Here is a 20,663-nt window from a genome sequence, read left to right as displayed (position 1 = left end):
CTTTGAGAAATTGAAAGGCTTGAAGAGCCTCAGATGACCATTGCTTAGTATTGGCCCCTTTACGAGTCAGGGCCACAATAGGAGATGCAATTGAAGAGAAGTCTTGAATGAAGCGTCTTTAGTAATTGGCAAAACCTAAAAAACGCTGAATGGCACGAAGAGTAGTTGGCTGAGGCCAATGTAACACAGCATTCACCTTTTCTGGATCCATTTGCAGGCCAACTCCGGAGACAATATAACCCAGGAATGGAATCTGGGGCAACTCGAATGAACATTTTTCTAATTTGCAGAATAATGAATTTCTCCGGAGTCTGGAAAGAACTTCTGCCACATGTTGGTGATGGGACGGCAGGTCCTGTGAAAAGATCAATATGTCGTCCAGATAAACGACGACACATACATATAACAAGTCCCGGAAGATCTCATTAATGAAGCCTTGGAAAACAGCGGGGGCATTGCATAACCCGAAGGGCATCAATAAATATTCATAATGCCCATCTCTGGTGTTGAAAGCTGTCTTCCATTCGTCACCGGACCTGATTCTAATTAAATTATAGGCACCACGAAGATCCAACTTGGTAAAGATCCGAGCTCCCTTAATCCGATCAAACAACTCAGTAATCAGAGGAATGGGATACCGATTTTTAATAGTAATGGCGTTAAGTCCACGAAAATCTATGCAGGGGCGTAGTGATCCATCCTTCTTTTTTACAAAGAAGAACCCGGCTCCAGCGGGAGAAGTAGAAGGTCGGATAAATCCACGCTGGAGATTCTCTTGGATGTATTCAGATTTAGCTTGAGTTTCGGGTAACGAAAGTGGATACACACGACCCCTAGGAGGAGTCTTGCCAGGTAGATCAATCGGACAATCCCATGAACGATGAGGAGGAAGACGTTCAGACTGAGTTTTATCAAAAACATCGGCAAATGAAGCATACTGAGGAGGGAGTCCCGGTGAGGAAGGTGAAATGCAAGATTGCTGTATTTTAATAGGAACGACTTGGGAGAGACAACGATGGTGACATTCAGCTCCCCAAGACGTAACTTGAGGAGTGCGCCAGTCAATCTGGGGAGAATGACACTGAAGCCATGGAAGGCCTAAAACAATCGGACTTGTAGTAACAGGAAGGATTAAAAAGGAAATTTCTTCTTGATGTAGCACACCAATCTGAAGCGTTACTGGAGACGTACTCTGGGTGATGAGACCATTGATAAGACGTGATCCATCAATAGCAGTCACAATAATTGGTGTCTTCAGGGTAATCACTGGTAGGGACCATTGATTCACTAGGGATTTAGAAATGAAATTTCCCGCAGCTCCAGAATCAATAAGTGCTTGGGACTCAAAGGATTTGGTAGCGAAGGAAATTTTAACATCAAAAGCGCAGACTTTTAATTTCGTAGAACATGGAGAGGACTCCAGGGACCCTAACTTCACCTCTCCAGAACTAGTTAGGGCCTGGCATTTCCCGATTTTTTAGGGCATGAATTGAGCATATGTGTGGAATCAGCACAATAGATACAAAGTCTATTCTTTACTCTTCGGTTCCTCTCCTCAGTAGTTAATTTTAGCGTCCTAGCTCCATGGGTATCACAGGAGATGAAGCTGGAAGAAGTTGAGAAGTTGAACGAAGAGGTGCTTTAACTGAAGTTGTTTTTTCAGACTCCCTTTCACGGAATCTCATGTCTACTCGATGACAAAGAGAAATCAAATCTTCTAAGGAAGTAGGTAGTTCTTGAGTAGTCAGTGCATCTTTAATTTTATCGGAGAGCCACTGCCAGAAGGCGGCAATTAACGCTTCAGTGTTCCACTGAAGCTCAGAGGCTAATATCCTAAATTGAATGACGTACTGTCCTACTGTACGAGAACCCTGACGTAAACGGAGAATGCTGGATGCAGCGGAAATGACACGACCTGGTTCATCGAATACACTTCGGAACGTGGAAATAAATTTGGCACTATCCTGTAATAACGGATCGTTTCTTTCCCACAGAGGGGAAGCCCATGCGAGAGCTTGTCCAGAAAACAATGAAATAAGATAGGCCACTCTGGAACGATGGGTAGAAAAATTTTGAGGTTGGAGCTCAAAATGAACAGAGCATTGGTTGAGAAAACCCCTACAAGTTTTGGGGTCTCCATCATACTTTGACGGAGTAGGCAGGTGAAGCGTGGAAGCCGTAGACACCTGGGATGGCACTGGGGAAACGGAGGAAAGCACAGGAGCATCAGCATTAGCTGTGATATTCTGTCCAGATGTTCTTTGGGAGGCTAACGCCTGGTAACATTGTAATAACAGCTGTTGGCGAGCATCCTGTTGCTCCATATGGGTGACCAGATGCTGCAGCATCTCTTTAGCTGTAGGTTCCGAATCTGGGTCTGTCATGGCCTGATCTTACTGTCACGGGCACTAGGAGTCTTTACCCAGGGATCACCAGATGATGGACTTACCAGAGCAGTATAGGTGGTAATATGGTACTCTGGTAGCGGGGTGATCACGGAACAGGAGACAGCAGATGGTAGAGAATGCTCGTGGAAAGTCTATGACTAGCAGCACTGGTAATATATAATAATAGTACACGAGGAACTGAATGGACAAGGGAAACGTGAGGGTAGTCAGTGGTCTGCGGATAGCAAGTTGTACCACTGCTATAGTGAGGAGGAATGTCCAGAAGTAACGAGGAGGTGATGAGAGTCAGCGGTCTGCGTTAGCAAGTTGTACCGCTGTCTAGGTGAAGGAATGGAATCCCGGTGGAGGTATCCGGGAAGTCAGTGGTCTGCGTTAGCAAGTTGTACCACTGCTATGTGAAAGGATATGGAAACAGGTGACTCAAGAAACAGCGAACAGTGGTCTGCCACTAGCAAGTTATACCACTGAATATATATGTGAGGAGGAGCACGGGGAGAGAAATGCAATGCAGAGTATACACGGGCACACTGAACTTGATCCCACGATGATATGCACAATATAGTAATGACTGAACAGCACTGCACAATAATACAAAGTCACAAGAACTATCCAGGCAAAAGGTAACACAGTCAAATGATGGCAATAGTCTCAGCGGATAGTAAACTCCAGAGGAGAACAACTCAGTCCAGCAAGATATGCAATACACCAGCACAGTCAATGAGAAGTATGCATACCGTGGTTCAGGAGAGCAGGCTGTCGGACAGAAGTGCAGAGATACCTGGACGGCGGGAGGCCGGCAGGATACGAAGTCCTAGGAGGGTAGAAGCGGTAATCTAGTAGGTGCAGCGCACAGGTAGGTGAACCAGCAGGGATAGAAACAAATACTCAGGAAGCAGTAGTATATAGAACTGGACACCTGGAGAACACTGAAGAGTAGAGATGATCTAGACGAGATGAAAGCAGCGGGGCGTTGATCCAATGCAGACAGGCGAGTTGACACAAGCGGAGACACTGTAGAAGCAAGGAGAGCGGATCAGCTGGCTGCAGACGCGAGGAGTACTGGAGGGTAGCAATGAGCAGGGAACTGCAGATATACGGAGGCAGCGGATAGGAATCAGCTGGAGCAGTCACGATGAAAACACGGGAGAGCTGAAGTGAGCAGGATACTGTAGATACACGGAGGCAGCGGATAAGAATCAGTTGGTGTAGTCACGATGAAACACGGGAGAGTTGAAGTGAGCAGGATACTGTAGATACACGGAGGCAGCGGATAGGAATCAGCTGGTGCAGTCACGATGAAACACAGGGAAGATGAAGTGGTCTGGAAACCACAAACGAACAACAGGAATCAGCAGGAGCTGAACACACGAGGAAACACAGGAACACCTTCAGAGGCTCATGGGGAATGAGACTCCAAGATCAGGCAACGAGGTATTGACCTCAGGTGCTTTAAATAGGGAGTGTTGCCTGATCAGCCAATTAACTAAAAGGAACATGAACTGAAGGTTGAAAAGGGCTGCACATGCGCAGACCCTCAGGATGGAGGACGGCCACGGTTCCTAAACACACAAGAAGTAGCACTCACAGTCCGGTGAGTGACACATGGACATAAATTCTACACGAGGCAGTAATGAATATGCCTAATTTCTGTGGTAGGAGTATATTCTTTATCTGATGTTTTGTTGTTTCCATTTTAACAAGGAAGGGTATTAGTTTTCAAATCAATGTTAATTCTTCCTCAACATCAGCCCTTCACTTTTGATTCTTTTTGACCTGCAATAGTGGACACTGAAACTTAGTGTTTTTAACATCATCAGACTTGGAGGAGGTTTGGCTATACATTTTGGAGCACACTCCATTAATTTGGGGTTGTCCCTTTCTATAGGGATGTAAAACCTGTATCTGAAGAATCTTTGGCTTTCAGTCTGTTGTCTCCGTCTTTTACTTTGTTATTACTATAGCTATTGAAATGAATCTAAACTGGCACTGTATGGAATTAATCCATTGACAAAGGCTGTGACCACAGCACGGCTGCAGTGTCTCCATTATTTCTGTGATACCTAAATACCTCTCCATGTTCTGTTGGAGATACGTATAGTATTATCTACTGTTCCCCTTTTTCTAGTATGTCTGCATGTCACGACAAGTATGTAATAAGGAACATCTGAATGTGAACCCATTCCTGATGTAGCCCCCATTACAAATAGATCCATGCCAACAAGGATATGAATAGTTACTGCTTTTTAGTTAGTATTAGATCCAGTTTGTATAGGATCTATTAGTGTTGAAAATATCAGGTGACCAATATAAGTCTCTAATAATTGCTAAAGATGTTTTCTGGTTACAAAATAGTTTTTGAAAAAATTAAATAAAAATAAAGAAATGATCTCTGTTCATATAAATACCCCAGACCAGAGGTTCCCAAAGTCACAGGGGTGCCGCGATCACCCTCGGAGAAAAAAGAAAAAAAAAACAACTTACCAATCCAGCGCCGGATCCTCCTCACTTTTCTCACTGACTGCCGGGCGTGACATCATCACGTCCAACAGTGTCAGTGAGGAGTAGCAGTAGAGAGGATATCAGGAAAGAAGACAGCAGAACATGAGGAAGAAGGTAAGTAAGTAAAAGAACGGAGAGTGAAGGGAGGCACAGCGAGAGGGAGAGATGCTGAAGGAGGGGAGAGGGACACGGAGAGAGAGACTCTGAAGGAGGGGAAGGGGGACACACAGAGAGATGCTGAAGGAGGGGAGGGAGACACAGAGAGAGAGAGACACTGAAGAAGGGGGATGGAGACAAAGAGAGAGAGACGCTGAAGGAGGGGAAGGGGGGCACAGAGGAAGAGACGCTGAAGGAGGGGAGGGGGACACAGAGAGAGACGCTGAATGAGGGGAGGGGGACACAGAGCGAGAGACGCTGAAGGGGTGGAGGGGGACACAGAGAGAGAGAGACGCTGAAGGCGTGGAGGGGGACAGAGAGAGAGAGAGAGAGATGCTGAAGGAGGGGAGGGGGACACAGAGAGAGAGAGAGAGGGCAGAAGGAGGGGAGGGGGACACAGAGTGAGCTGGCAAAGAGGGGGGGGCACAGAGTGAGCTGGCAAAGGGGGACACACAGAGTGAGCAGGCAAAGGGGAGGACACAGAGTGTGAGATGGCGAAGAGGGGGACACGGCAAGGGGGATGGCGAAGAGGGGAACACGGCAAGGGGGATGGCGAAGAGGGGGACACAGTGTGAGATGGAGAAGGGGATACAGAGTGATATGGTGAAGGGGTGCAGTAATATGATGAAGGGGCACAATGTGATGGTGAAGGGGTCTAAACACATCTTACGTTATTTTGACCCAATTATTTAAAAAATGGGACTACCCGGTAATTATTTTGGCTTAGGGGTGCCTTGAAAAATTATGGTGACCCTAAGGGTGCCTCGAACTGAGAAAGTTTGGGAACCACTGCCCCAGACATTGAGTAGAGTAAAGATATTTGATATTCATATGCTTGGCAGATCCAGACCATTTTCAGATTAACTTTCTTGGAGTTCTTCAAGTATGTAAAAGCCCGAAAAGAAAAGCTTTTTTACCAAAAGCAACTAGCCACTAGAATGGGCATTCTGTTTTACTAGCCACCAGTAATGACTAATAATCATCAGATTGAGTGGTGACCCTACTTCATACCTCCCAACTGTCTTGATTACAGCAACCCAGACCCAAATTGAGGGCTCTGTCCTTCATGGGGGCATGTTTGTGGGAATGTTGGGGGAAGAGAGTTAGCTAATGGGAAGCTTAGCACTTTACATGCCCTCTTCAAGACATGGCCACACCCCTCGACCCACTGCCAGGGACTTGCATGTTGGTAGGTATGCTACTTAATTTAGTTGTTAGGAGCCCCAAAACTTCTGATGGCAGCCCTCTAACTATGCTTTTGTTTATGTTATTTTTGCAACTAAAACTTTTACATCTGAATTAGAGCTGTGGAGGCTATAGAAATATGAGTCTATCAGGGGGTTATTGTGTGTACACTACAAACATTAATAAAATACAGTTTTTAATTCCAAACTATTGCTTGCCGATGTTAAAGAGAAAAATTTACTAGCTATTTTTGCAGTGCAGGGAAACATTAGCCTTTAGCTGACATTTGTTCAGTAAAGTGCAATGTGCTAAGACCACACAGAGGGAGCTGGTGATATTCAGACTGACTGTTATAGGCACAGGTAAAGTCTGATGGTAACCTCTCAATGGAGATCTTTGTCCTCATTAGTGCCATGCTCACTGAAGCAGATGAAAACATTCTCCAGCTTTTGCAGTGTTTTGTTTTTTCTCCTCTACTGATCATGCCTGAAATGGTTCTAGAAAATACACAAGCATTTCAAAATGTCTTATAGTACATCATAAATAGACTGCAGCTCAGACGGACTGCTGGGTATTATTATCATTTTTAAAATGTATTTATAATATATTGAGTTCCAAAGGCTCACTATTTACTATACAATAACTACTATTCTATATTAAGCCATTGTCATATGGCTTAATTTTGTTTGTGGCTTTCCATCCCGATTTTTTTTTTTTTTATAATGCTATCAGCAGAAGGGAGCATGTCTAAGCGCTTTAAGGAGTTCTGTTACTTCCTGCGTCTTCTGCAGATAAGTCATTAATAATCCCAGTGTCTTCTCACATTAGTCGGTGTTCAAACTGGACAGATCAGACTGTCTGATGGTGAGGCCGAATGCCAAGGGGGCCCCTCCAGTGTGATTGTCCATAAACGTTACCCTTGTGGCTGCATGTTTTGCTTGGAACAATTGACATCTGGACAGATTTCAGTCCCGTCACCAATCAAGGATAGTTGTTGGAGCATCACAGGACAGGTTGGTTTAAATCAAAGGCGCCATCCTTTATACTACGTTTGTCTAATCCCTTAGCAGAGAAAGGGAAGATGTGCCAAGGAATGGAGGGGGTATAGGAGGAAGTTAAAAATAACATCCACCCTCAGAAGTGTTAAAGTTATCATTAGAAATCCCAGTATACCTAGCGCACTAGCACCCTAAAACCTCACCATTGAGGGGCAGTAAATACATCGGTCAATGTAGCCTAATGTATGGCTACCATGATTTCCCCACACAGACTTGTTTGCTAGAAATTCAGTAGATACTTACAATGTGTCCTCATTTAGTATGGAAAGCTATAATAACAATGTTCATGAAGGCAGATAAATGCTTAGCACCAGAAGTGCTGGGTCCCTGCATGGTAGATGATGCTTGCATCATTTCCCATGCTCCTCAATGTGTTTATGGAATTAAAATTGCTAGAAATTATTTTTTAAAAACTGTAAAATGATATCCCTATGTATATAGCTTAATCGGCTGTTCAAAAAAGAAAATCTAATAATTTAAGAGTAACTTACGAAAAGGGCAAAAGTTGTACCTCTCTCATTCTTTCCCCCCTTATTTTACCTGACTTTTCTACATGAATTTTGTAGGTGAAACTGGCAATATTTGCAGGGGTGCACCTTCTACAGAGCTGGATGAAAGGGGGCGTTACTTGTGGAGTACAGGCTTGGCACATGAATGCACCTAAATTCGCTTTATTACAGCAAAATATTTATTTGGTTATTGTTTAATATCTTCAAGGAAAAGAGAATTTTAATCACAGTATGCTATAAACTCCTATACTGACAGCATAACTGTAAAAAACTCTGATAGCAGCAAACTGATTAGAATTTTAAACCCACTGTGACAGTAGTCAGTATTCTAAAGCCAGTTATATTGCAAATGCTGATGTATTGTCTTTCCTTTTGAGATATTAAATATTGACTGCATTGAACAAAACATGATTTTGCTGTAATAAAGTTGCTGTTTTTCAGTATCAGTAGTTGTTGTTTGATGCATTTTTCCACTTGAATGGCCGTTCACATGGGCTGCATTCAGCGCTTTGACAGCGAATTGGCTATGGAGTGACAGGGGAACACCATTCCCCATTCACTTCTATGTTACACTGAGTGAGCATACCTTTGTATGCCCTCCAGAGACATTTTTAAAAGGTGATAATGCTATGTAGGAGAACATCTAAAACATACTATTGAATGCATGTTTGAAAGGTACTTAACTTGCTATTCAAAGAGAAAAACCTAGAATTTCTGCTTTAATTGTGATAAGAGCATTATAAAGAGAGATTTATGTATCCCCTGTTCATGAAATTATTGGTGTTATTAAGCTTTATTTTCTTGACAAAGCTAATGGAAATTTTCTCACTGTACAAAATTTGGTTCGGGGTTGTTTAGTGCTGTTAGGAATATTGAATCTATCTCTAATGCAATGGAGAATCAAATAAAATAAGGGATGGGGGAAGTGTTAATGAGTCAGCACATTGTCACAATATTTTAGCCTCTACTGGCTAAGAATTTAAACTCTAATCTGCAGAGCATCATATAATAATTTATGGCATATTCACAATTGTCAGTCTACTCTTAGTGATGCATTAGGCCTATACGCATTCATTGCTTGTGTAAATAGATTAATATAGCTTTTTTTATAGACTAATATATACTACTGTGTTTGTGGATTTAGGTTTTTCTTTTTATTTAAAATTAAGTTTATAGCTGCTTGCTTTGGAGGAGAATATCCTCTGCAGTTAGAATTTTGCTATTGTTCTGTGATACATCTCCTGCAGATTATTGATAAACACAATCCTCTGACAGGACAACAATGTATCCATTAAACCAAGACAAATAATCACATTTATTTCTATATTCTTATATTACACAAAGCATTTTAACACCCTTAACACGAGCGCATCTTGTCCAGGAGTGAAGTAGTAAAAATGTAGTCACTTATTTATATCAGAAATTATTTCATCCATATTTTACTTGTATGTCAATCCTGTATCAAATATTATCGCTTCATTTTGTCTTAATTCCTATTCTTAGAACAACTATCACAAGTTTTGAACATGTACCTATGTCAGTATTTCCTTATGTACGAAAAATTACAAAATAATTGTGCACTTATGGCAAGCATGGTTTTAATGAAGTATGAATACAAATGTTCCTTTCTTACATGCTTTAAAGGGATCATTGAAATCTTAATCTGAGGTATAAAATAATAGACGTTTGTAAACTTTATGCAAATTTCCAGTTACACAGAGAACATATCTAAACTTGGCCATACTCCATTCAACCTGGCCACTTTGCCCAACTGCCGAGCAACTAAATCTGTCAGATTAGCCCATACAAAATGTGCTCAAATTTTAAATACCCTTACTCTATGCAAGTGGTCAAATCCTAGAAAGTACCATCTGTGTATGCAGACAATGACTGCATACACAGTCAAATGCAGTCTGTATCTCACTACTTTTTTATTGTCCTAGATCATCATATGATAGATTCCGACAAGATGTTGGTCGGGGTTGGCAATCATTCTTTTGTGTCCATTTATAATCCAATTTGTGGCAGTTAGGTATGCAATGCCTTAATTGGCTGTTGTAGTCTCTATGGTGTGTACAATGTAAAGCTATGTTTTACCTAAATATTACTTTGCTAAACTCTGCTGACTGATTCCTTTTCAGATATTGTATACAGTCTTGAAATTATGTGTGTAGCCACCATCCCTTTATAAAACCACATTGGTGTCCCCTTATGCATCCGCTAAATACTATGTAGTTTGTATCCAGTTGATGGCCCCCTTTTTAAAAAAATTTCTATGCAAATAAAAATGAAAGTATATGGCCTATCAAAACAAAATTAACAAAGATACTTGCAATGGAAGATATGCAGGTGAACTGTCGAAGTCAGCAAATTGGATAAAGTCATTTCAATTAAAATCGAGCAAACTTGGTTGCCTTTGTTTGAAAAGATGCGTACAGCACACTACGGCGTGGAAGCGCGTACGCAGCTGCAACACGTGGCAACAACAGTATTTAGTCTTTTACATACATTCACACAAACACGCACACTTTTAAAATAGTACACATTAATGGTAGTTGCAACACATAGTAATTTATGTCAAAATATAGTAGTATTTATGTGTAATAGTATAAGTTATATGTATATCAGTAAAACATATGGTACACGTTGAAGGAATCATGTCATGTGTCATACTAATCCCCTTCACATTTGCGACTGTCCGGTTCACTCTGCGAAGGGATTGCAGAGTGCATACGCAAGTTATTAATGTTAAGGAATTATGGACTATTAGGATTAGTATTCTTGGCGGGAAGATCAGAGCTCATCCCCTGGAGAGATGACCCCCTCCTTTGGATTTCTGAGCTTAAACTAGCCTATGAACTACAACCCCCTGGACCCTCCTGAAACCTGGACCAATAGAAGCAAGCCACACCCTTTGCATTGTTTTACTGTATTACTGGGAAGGCGGATAAGGATGGTGTAGTTCCTTTAAGAAATGTTACAATGCATTCTCCTTGGACTAGATCAGAATTACGTTCCATTATGACTGAGTTCCCAGATCCTAGAAAAGAGTTGGCTAAGTGTCAGAACTTTGTTAAAGACTTAGGAAATGCACACGAACCAACCGATAAGGATTGGCGTGTAGGATTGAGGGCGTGTCTTCCTCCCAACACTAACGTACAACAATTTATTAAAGATTGTTCGTTGAAGGAAGACGACACCTTGACAGATGAGATTAATCAAGAGAATATAGAACAGATTGTCAAACATTTAGCCATCTATTTTCCAGTAGTAACAAATTGGAGTAAAATTTTCACCATCAAACAGAAAGATAGTGAAACAGCATCAGATTACTTCGTTAGAGCTATAGCAGCGATGACACGGTTTACTGGGATATCAAACATAGGTGAGGACCCACATCACAGGGAAGTAGCTGTAGGCATCACAGTAGATTCTCTCAGGGAGTCTGCTGTGGAGCATGACAAAAACCTTTTTAGAAAGAAGGAAGAGAAAAGTGATAGGTTGATGACGGTGAGTATACAGGCTCTAGAGGGGATACATACACGACCACCAGCATACAACCCACATAATAAGAAACATAGAGTGATCAGATGTTTCAATTGTAATGTAGAAGGACACGTTAGGAGGGATTGTAAAAAGGACAGATGCAACCCTAGAGGTGGGACACATAGATATCCTCCAAAGAAGAACTCACATGGACTAGAAGACTCACATCTACCTGCACATATTATAGCAGCAAATGCTGTGCGGGAAAGCGATAGTCAGCACTAGGGGTCAGGTCATACCTGTAGTCTACAGCCAGTGAGGTTAACTGAGAGTCTGAGAGAAGAACCAACAATGATAGTTGACATAGCTGGTAGGAAACAAAGTTTTCTTGTAGATACAGGGGCGGCCAGATCTGTGATAACCTCTCCTTTTAATCTACAGGTGACCAGTAAGACTATTCCAGCTATTGGGGTAACTGGAAGAGTGTTACATTATCCTATAACTAAACCCACAAAAGTTACTATCGGGCCCCTGCATACTAAACATTCGTTTCTTTTAGCTGCAGTGGCTCCTACTAACTTGCTAGGAGAGACTTGTTATATAAACTGGGATGTGTCATATACTGTACTTCAGATGGTGTTTTCCTAGATATACCAGAGAAAGTCGCACATGAGGTACAGGATATATTAGACACCCCTCAAAGGTTAATGTTACACTCTACTGTTATAGAACAAAGTCCATCTCAAGTAAAGGGGATGTTGCTGGAAATACCGGGTTCACTATGGACCAGAGATGGACAGGACACTGGACTGATGGCAAACGTAGCCCCTGTCATGGTAAATCTAAAAAGTGGTAGGATAGCTCCAAAAATCCCACAGTATCCATTAAAACCGGAGGTGGAAATAGGGGTATATCCTGTTATTGAAAGGCTGTTACAACAAGGGATTTTAATTCGTACATCGAGCACAGCAAATAGTCCCATTTTCCCTGTGAAGAAGAGTGGGGGTAGGGGCTATAGATTAGTCCAGGACTTAAGGGGAATTAATAAAGTTGTTGAGAGCCAATTCCCCGTAGTGCCGAATCCAGCTGTCATCCTCATGCAGATTCCACCGTCTGCTAGTCATTTTACTGTCATTGACCTATGTTCTGCTTTCTTCTCAGTCCCTCTTCACCCTGACTGCAGATACCTATTTGCATTCTCCTACAGGGGATTGCAATACACATGGACCATACTTCCCCAGGGGTTCATTGACAGCCCCAGTATTTTCTCTCAAGCCTTACATGACTGTTTGCAATACTTTCAACCCTGCAATGGGTCTGTTCTAATTCAATATGTGGACGATTTGTTGCTGTGCTCTGATTCTTTTATGTCATATTTACATGATACTAAATTGTTGTTGCTTCATCTCTCACAAACAGGGCACAAGGTGGCAAAGGATAAATTACAGCCATGTCAGACTAAGGTCAAATACTTAGGACACTGCCTCACCAAGGGGCTAAGACACCTGACAACCGACAGGATTGAGGCCATACAACACATGACTCTGCCGCAGAGCCAGAAACAGATTCGTACTTTCCTGGGGATGTGTGGATACTGTAGATCCTGGATCCCAGGTTTTTCTATTCTGGCATTACCATTGCAGGAACTAGTCTCTTCCTCGAAACCAGAACGCGTCGTACACACAGAAGAGTCAGAGCAAGCGTTCTTTAATCTTAAAGATAGTCTGACTAGAGCACCTGCATTGGGAATACCTGATTATGAAAAACCTTTTGAGCTATACTGTACGGAAGCTGATGGTTGTGCAGCAGGTGTCCTCACACAGAAACATGGTGACGCTAGCAGACCGGTAGCATACTACAGTGCACAATTGGACACTGTGGCTAGATCACTCCCAACATGTCTCAGAAGCTTAGCAGCAACGGCTCTTCTGGTAAGTAAGAGCGAGGACGTAGTATTCGGACATAATTCAACTGTCTATACACCCCATGCTGTATCAGCTCTGTTAAATTCAGCTCAAACCAGACATGTTTCTTCAGCTAGATTCACAAAGTGGGAACTAGCTCTGATGGCACCCTCAAACATCACCATCAAACGATGTAGCACCTTAAATCCAGCTACATACCTTCCATATGTGTCTCTTGAGACACAAAGGGTGGGAGGTGAGGAGACCCTGGTTGATGATGAGTTAGGCAAGAGTACTGATACGCATGATTGTATGGAACACCTGAACCAGACCTTTACTGTAAGGACCGACATACGTGATACCCCCTTAGAAAATGTAGATTTTACGTTTTATACAGACGGGAGTTGTCATAGACAGACAGAGACGGGAGAGCTATGTACTGGTTACGCTGTCGTAGACGATCAGGGTGTGGTAGAAGCTGAACCCCTTGGCCCACCTCACTCAGCCCAAGTGGCGGAACTAGTAGCATTAAGGAGAGCGTGTGAGTTGGCAGAGGGTAAATCAGCCAATATATATATACTGACTCTAGGTACGCCTTCGGGGTAGTGCATGATTTTGGGGCCCTTTGGCATCTTAGAAACTTTACGACAGCAGCAGGTACGCCAGTGGCACACTCACAACACATAAAAGGACTTCTGACAGCGATACAGTTACCCAGAACAGTAGCCGTCATAAAGTGCAAAGCCCATACCTTTGAAGAAGACCCAGTGTCGCTGGGCAACAACAGGGCAGACATAGCTGCTAAATGGGCAGCAGGGCAACCTATGACTGTATGGACCGAGACTATGATGGTTTTTCAGACATTAGACATGCAGAAATTAATTGAAATGCAAGATTTGTGTTCCCTGCAGGAAAAGGCGGTCTGGAAGGTGAAGGGATGTGGTCAAGAGTCCTCAGGACTCTGGAGGGATGGACAAGGTAAGCCTGTAGCTCCCCGAACATACTATCCAAGCCTGGCTGAAGCAGCACACGGTCTGACTCACCTGGGTAAAGAAGGTATGTGCAAACTGGTGAGAGCATACTGGTGTGCTCCCGGATTTTCCTCTCAGGCTGGTAAGAAAGCAATGTCATGTCTTACTTGTTTGAGAAAAAATGTTGGGAAAACTATTCCAACTGAGCCATCCCACATCCCTCCTACAGACGGACCTTTTCAGGTAATACAAATTGACTATATCCAATTACCACCGTGCAGGAATCTAAAGTATGTGTTAGTATGTATTGATGTGTTTTCAGGTTGGGTAGAAGCATATCCAGCAGCCACTAATACTGCTGTGTTCACTGCAAAGAAAATTGTACAAGATTTTGTGTGTAGGTTCGGTATCCCTAGAATCATTGAAAGTGATAGGGGTACCCACTTTACTGGTGATATCTTCCAGAATATGTGTAAGCTCATGGGAATCAGTAGCAGACTTCACACCCCTTACCGACCACAAGCCAGTGGTAAGGTGGAAAGAGTAAATGGTACTATAAAGAATAAGCTTGGTAAGATAATGGCTGAAACTGGTTTGGCATGGCCTTAAGCTTTGCCACTAGTCCTCCATAGCATTCGAACCACTCCTAGACCTCCTCTTAATCTGTCCTCCTTTGAGATACTGTTCGGACGACAACCTCATTTGATCGTGAGTCCGTAAGACGACTTAAAGTGTAATAATGAAGTGACTGTGCAATATCTTATAAAAATGAGCAGACAGCTGAAACAACAACAACAAAAACTCAAAATGCTGTCACCTGGTATGCCAGAAACGAGTTGTCATGATGTTGAACCTGGGGACTATGTTATGATCCGCAATTTCTTACGTTCAGGTTGTTTAACAGACCGTTGGGAAGGCCCATACCAAGTGCTGCTGCCCGGTAAAAACCGGGGATTTCGCTTGAAAAGGGGTAAAGGTGGCAGGTTGGTTCTCATGGTTGAACCCTATGAAATGGTTCTCTGGTCTGGGGGAGTGGGTACAGGAAATGGTTGCTAGTGTAGGTAAGCTCCTTCTCCTTATACTGGGTGTCATCTTAGCAATTGGTTTATGTGTCAAATGTGTTCCTACTGTGTTGAAGTGTGGAAAACAGTCTTCTAGGAGAAACACTGAGAACAAGACTGAAAGAGTGGTGCAAGATCATGGTATGTGAAGAAGTGTTGTATAACCCTGAACTTGAAACGGTGATTAGGTGATAGTTTATTATACTATCAAAGGGTGGAGCTGTCGAAGTCAGCAAATTGGATAAAGTCATTTCAATTAAAATCGAGCAAACTTGGTTGTCTTTGTTTGAAAAGATGCGTACGGCACGCTACGGCGTGAAAGGGCATGCTACGGCGTGGAAGCGCGTACGCAGCTGCAACACGTGGCAACAACAGTATTTAGTCTTTTACATACATTCACACAAACACGCACACTTGTAAAATAGTACACATTAATGGTAGTTGCAACACATAGTCATTTATGTCAAAATATAGTAGTATTTATGTGTAATAGTATAAGTTATATGCATATCAGTAAAACATATGGTACACGTTGAAGGAATCATGTCATGTGTGGTGTCATACTAATCCCCTTCACATTTGCGACTGTCCGGTTCACTCTGCGAAGGGATCGCAGAGTGCATACGCAAGTTATTAATGTTAAGGAATTATTGACTATTAGGATTAGTATTCATGGCGGGAATATCAGAGCTCATCCCCTGGAGAGATGACCCCCTCCTTTGGATTTCTGAGCTTAAACTAGCCTATGAACTACAACCCCCTGGACCCTCCTGAAACCTGGACCAATAGAAGCAAGCCACACCCTTTGCATTGTTTTACTGTATTACTGTTTGCATATAAGCAGCAGCTCCTCATCTAGAGTTCAGTCACCTAGACCACAGACTTCAGGACTGAATGACTGTTCACTGGATCCAGAGCGCCTGCAATAAGTAACGGCTGTACTTACTATTATTTCGCTTGAATTATTCTGCTACTTTTTGAAAATAAATATTTGTGCGTTGGAAACACAAACCTAAATTCGACAATCGTTATTGGATAGCTTCAAAACACTCATAACAGAACCATAACAGATCATATAAAGGCCTAGTATATCTACTAAATCAGCCAGGTTAAAGTTGGTAACATATCACAAGCTGTATAAGTAGATCCTCCAGAGGGTAGATGGCAGTCAGTGGTCCAAAAAACACTCCTCTAATCGCCAACACGTTTCGATCTTGCAGTGAGATCTTTATCAAGCTATGAGTACCGGTACACAGGAGATCCAGCAGTTGTCAGACAAGCTGAGTTCAAACAGAAATTCACTCACAATAAATACACAGATACTAATCAAAAAGACTACAATCTGGTACAAAGGCGATTAGGCAGAGAACAGTCAGACAGTTCAACACCACTACCTTTGTACACAACCACCTACATCTTACTGTATTTAGCTGTGTTCTTACTCAAATAAATAGTTTCTTTATTAAAACACCCGATTTCATACATTTTCTATGATCGAACACTGATTCCACACCAACTGCTGACAACGAGGACAGAGACAGTGCCTTGCGAATACACCTCTACAAGTTGAACAGACCGCTCTCTGAGAATTGTTCTCTGTGACTACATTGGTTTCTTTCATTTTAGGTAAACTGATATTCACTCATTTTCTATTCCCCAGCGCATGTTCAGAACCCGTAGTCTCAATCCCTGCCATATTCCTTCCCTTTTTCCTTTTATATGAATGTATCCATGTTTTTTTATTTTAACTACAGCATCTTTAATTGTTGTATACTTATTTAAAATCAATTAGAGTTGCAGCTTTTTAATTGGATAACAATACTGCACCATAATCCAATTTCAATTCCTATTGTCATTGTCTTGAATATTAATGTGTTTTAATTATTTAACGTTGAAATATTTTCATATACCTTATGTACTGCCAGATATTTTTTTCTACTCCTTATGTCACTTTATTTTCAGCTAATTATTAGGGATAGGGATTTTTTTCAGACATTTTTGCCCTGATCTTCTGCATGATCATTTCATTTTTTTTTCGTATACGCAACACATTAAGTATTTTTTATCCTGGTACATTACTAACAAATATATACTTAGCCTATTCTTCACTTGTTAATCCTTCAATTCCCTTTGTTGCATTTCCCATACCCTTCCTATGCCATGTAACTCCCCATCATCTCCCTAGCAGCATATTTGTACATTTTCCTTCCACTATCAGGAGTGTTTATTCCTTTATACTATTGCATTATGATACTTTTGTATTTGTCGAGCAGTTCATCTTGGAAATGCCATAATCATAAAATAGTAACATACACAGGGCATTTAGAAGGGACAAACTGCGGCTTCAAAAACAGCATTATGTATTAAAGATATGAAAGCTCAATCTAATGAAAAATGTAAACCACCTTTATCTGCTTATTTGTAATTCATTTTTAACCATTAAAACACATTCTAGGACCTTCAACTCTATCCTGGTAAGCAGTGGCTGGCTGGCTGGCCAGCTTCTGCCACTTGTCCGGTACAATTTGCACTTTTGGGACCAGGATGCAAATAGCTGCAAAGTGCATGGCCATGCCTGGTGGCTTGGAGAAAAAAATGCTCCCCGACCAATCCAATTGTGTTTAAAGCACAATGGTAACGGACAGAGAGCAACCTATAGTTAGGACCCAGTTTGCCATGGAAATCACATAAAACAATGTGATAATTGGTGAAGTAGAAAGGGTGAAAGAAAGCCAAGTGAGTTTGGAGAGAGAGGTGGTCAGACCACTACCACAAGGTATGTTTTTGAAGATTGAGGTGAAAACATTTTAAAACAATCTGATTGGTTTTCATACTTTGCATTTTTAAATGCTAGATATTAAAATTAGAGACTTTTTGCCTTCTGTTAATCTGCTTTGGTATTTATATGCTATTAGATTTCACCTTCTGGTTCTGACACCATATTCTGCTTACTAAATAACATAAATCAAAATTTAGTTCCTCTCTCAACCTGGTCAAGTTAGATGTTGAATATGTCCAACCTGTGTCACACATGGCACAGTGCCTACCAGTGCATATAACTATTTACAAACAAGTCCCACACATAGGGTTCATGTATATTCAATCATGTTTCATATATTCACAATAAGTGTGGGTATTGATTAAATAATTAGATGCATTTTAGTACATACCTTTTATCTTGTACAAACTGTTCAGATTTGTATGTCTTCTATTACAGTCAGTCTGTCTTTGGCAAATAAACGGAGTAAATTGTTGGCTGGAATTTAGAAAGACCTTAAAGACTGTTCTATTTATTAAGGGGAAAAAGCCTTTTCTCTGGCAATAACCTCCGCCGACGAAGAGATTCGCAGAGTTTCTCCAGCTGAAGTCTATATAAGTAGTGTCATGGTGGCACATGTACTCCCGCAATCCTTATTTTACCATATCAGAAGATTTTGAAAGAAAAATGCTTTATTTAAATAAAACATTTTTTTTAAAGCAGAATCCCTGCAAAATAATTATTTTTTTCTCATTATATTTAAACATTGCAAGTCAGGACTTCCACCACGCATGTGTGAACTCGGAAAGTAGGGGTCACGAATGTGCAAATGCACCAGGACTGACTGGTGAAGCTTTAAGACTACCATCAGTGCTACTATTCAGTATCACCAGACAGCAAATTATCACTCAGCTAATTCTTTCATTTCAGAGCTTAATAGCTCACTTGCTATATATACCTTAACAGGTTATCTTATTGATCTACAACTATATTATCTAACTCCAATGATTGTGCTGATAATAAAGACACAACTTTAATTTTGGATATGTAGCTCTATTGATTCCTGCATGAAGCATCAATAATAATTACTTGGACTGATGTATATATATTCTGTCTCCTCAGAGTCATGCAAGGTCAACAAGGCTACTGACAAGGTAAGAGTGTTTCCTGTCTAATTAATTAATTTTATTATTATTACAAAGTCTATTTCTTTAAAATAAATAAATATATATTATTCCATGAAAAGTGTTATGTTTGATGAACATTAAGAGCCTGATTCATTAAAATGAATGTAAATTGCATTTTCTTTTGTTTTTTTTCTAAAACATACGTAATTCTAACATACTCACGTCCGTATTCAGCTAGAAGCAGATCTGAAGAAACGTATCTTGTTGAATAAGGGTCTAGGTGCGCTCTGCTTTGACAGACACAATACAGTGCAGGTTACATCCAATACATATGTGGAATAAAAAGTCCCAAAAGAACACACAGAAAAAAAGTATTCATTGATTGCCATCTGTTGATAATATAATCATTAATAATAAAAAATAATTAAAAATAAATTCTCTATGAAATACATTTATCGCAATGTTATTAATGTCTACTGTACAAAAAATGCATTCTTACAGCTGCTCCTGATTGCAAACACATGTTCTACCATTCATATGTGACCGTCATCACTATCAATTGTCACTTACATCTGACCTGTAGCTGGTGCAACTGATGGGACAGAAAAACACGTACCTTTTAAGATAGGCAAATTTTACTCGGCTCCTGTTGCCTGTACTCGAGTTTGGCACACCCTTACTATACATTGACTACGTGCATACGCCCATTCCCCTCCCAGTTCCGTCCTTGAAATTGTAGGCTGTCGACGTGTCCTTTGTAATTAAAGATGAATTGCGCAAAGTGATTACAGCACATATTAGCATTTGCGTTCCTTAATAAATCCAGCCCTAAATGTTTTAGAGCTCTCTTTACCACACATTTTGCAAGACCTTCTTGGTTTCCTACTTCAGCAGCCCATATTAGTCATTGTGTTTAGCTTTTTGGACTCAAGCTTTTTAAACCATGGCTTGGCAGAATTTGCCTCTTGGGCTGAAATCTACAGTACTGCAGTTTATAATATATACTCCCGTTTAACTGCATAAGTAGGTAAATTTGTTGAGGAGGCAGCTATAATAGGGGATTCAATTATGTCAGTTCCAGATCAAAGGAACATAAAAGAAGTTAGTGAATGTAGAATTTCTGGGAAAGGTATCACGTTGCTCCGCTAAAGTAGTTCCTCTATCATTAACGCATGCAGTCTACTGTTTTTTACCATTGTCTAAACAAAACACTGAATATCCCTAGTACCAGAAGTCTGGATTATCTTGAATTGCTAAGTGTCACGAACTGTAAAGTAGCTACTAGCCGGTATTTGCGCTGCTGACCAGGGAGGCGTGTAGTCTAATGCACCCTCGATGTTCAGCAGGGACCCCCGCAAGGGAGTTTTGGCTTCGCTGCAAGAGGGTGCACAGGTCGCGGTTCTCCAAGTCAGCCACCAATATAGTAACAGAGTGGATAGGCAAAGTCAATCAATCCGGGTCAGAACCAGCTGAGATGCGAGGTACAAGGGAAGATCCGAAGAATAGTCAAAGGCAAGCCAGGAGTCGGGAAACCAGTACTA

At 41.3% G+C, this 20,663-nt stretch overlaps 1 protein-coding gene across 9 annotated transcripts in view; it reads left to right on the top strand.

Moving 5' to 3' along the window:
• The window catches only part of ARVCF (ARVCF delta catenin family member), an 803,654-nt gene that overhangs the window by 86,166 nt on the left and 696,825 nt on the right, over window positions 1-20,663 (top strand). For all 9 annotated transcript variants that reach the window (XM_075216612.1, XM_075216556.1, XM_075216570.1 and 6 more), the window contains exon 2: window positions 19,118-19,149. The gene's annotated coding sequence lies outside the window, so the exon portion shown is untranslated. The remainder of the gene's footprint in view (window positions 1-19,117; window positions 19,150-20,663) is intronic.

This window comes from Mixophyes fleayi, chromosome 1, assembly GCF_038048845.1.
Source record: "Mixophyes fleayi isolate aMixFle1 chromosome 1, aMixFle1.hap1, whole genome shotgun sequence".
In the NCBI taxonomy this organism is placed as follows: domain Eukaryota; kingdom Metazoa; phylum Chordata; class Amphibia; order Anura; family Limnodynastidae; genus Mixophyes; species Mixophyes fleayi.
Note: the sequence above shows the minus strand (reverse complement) of the source record. Positions and strands in the feature narration are given on the sequence as shown.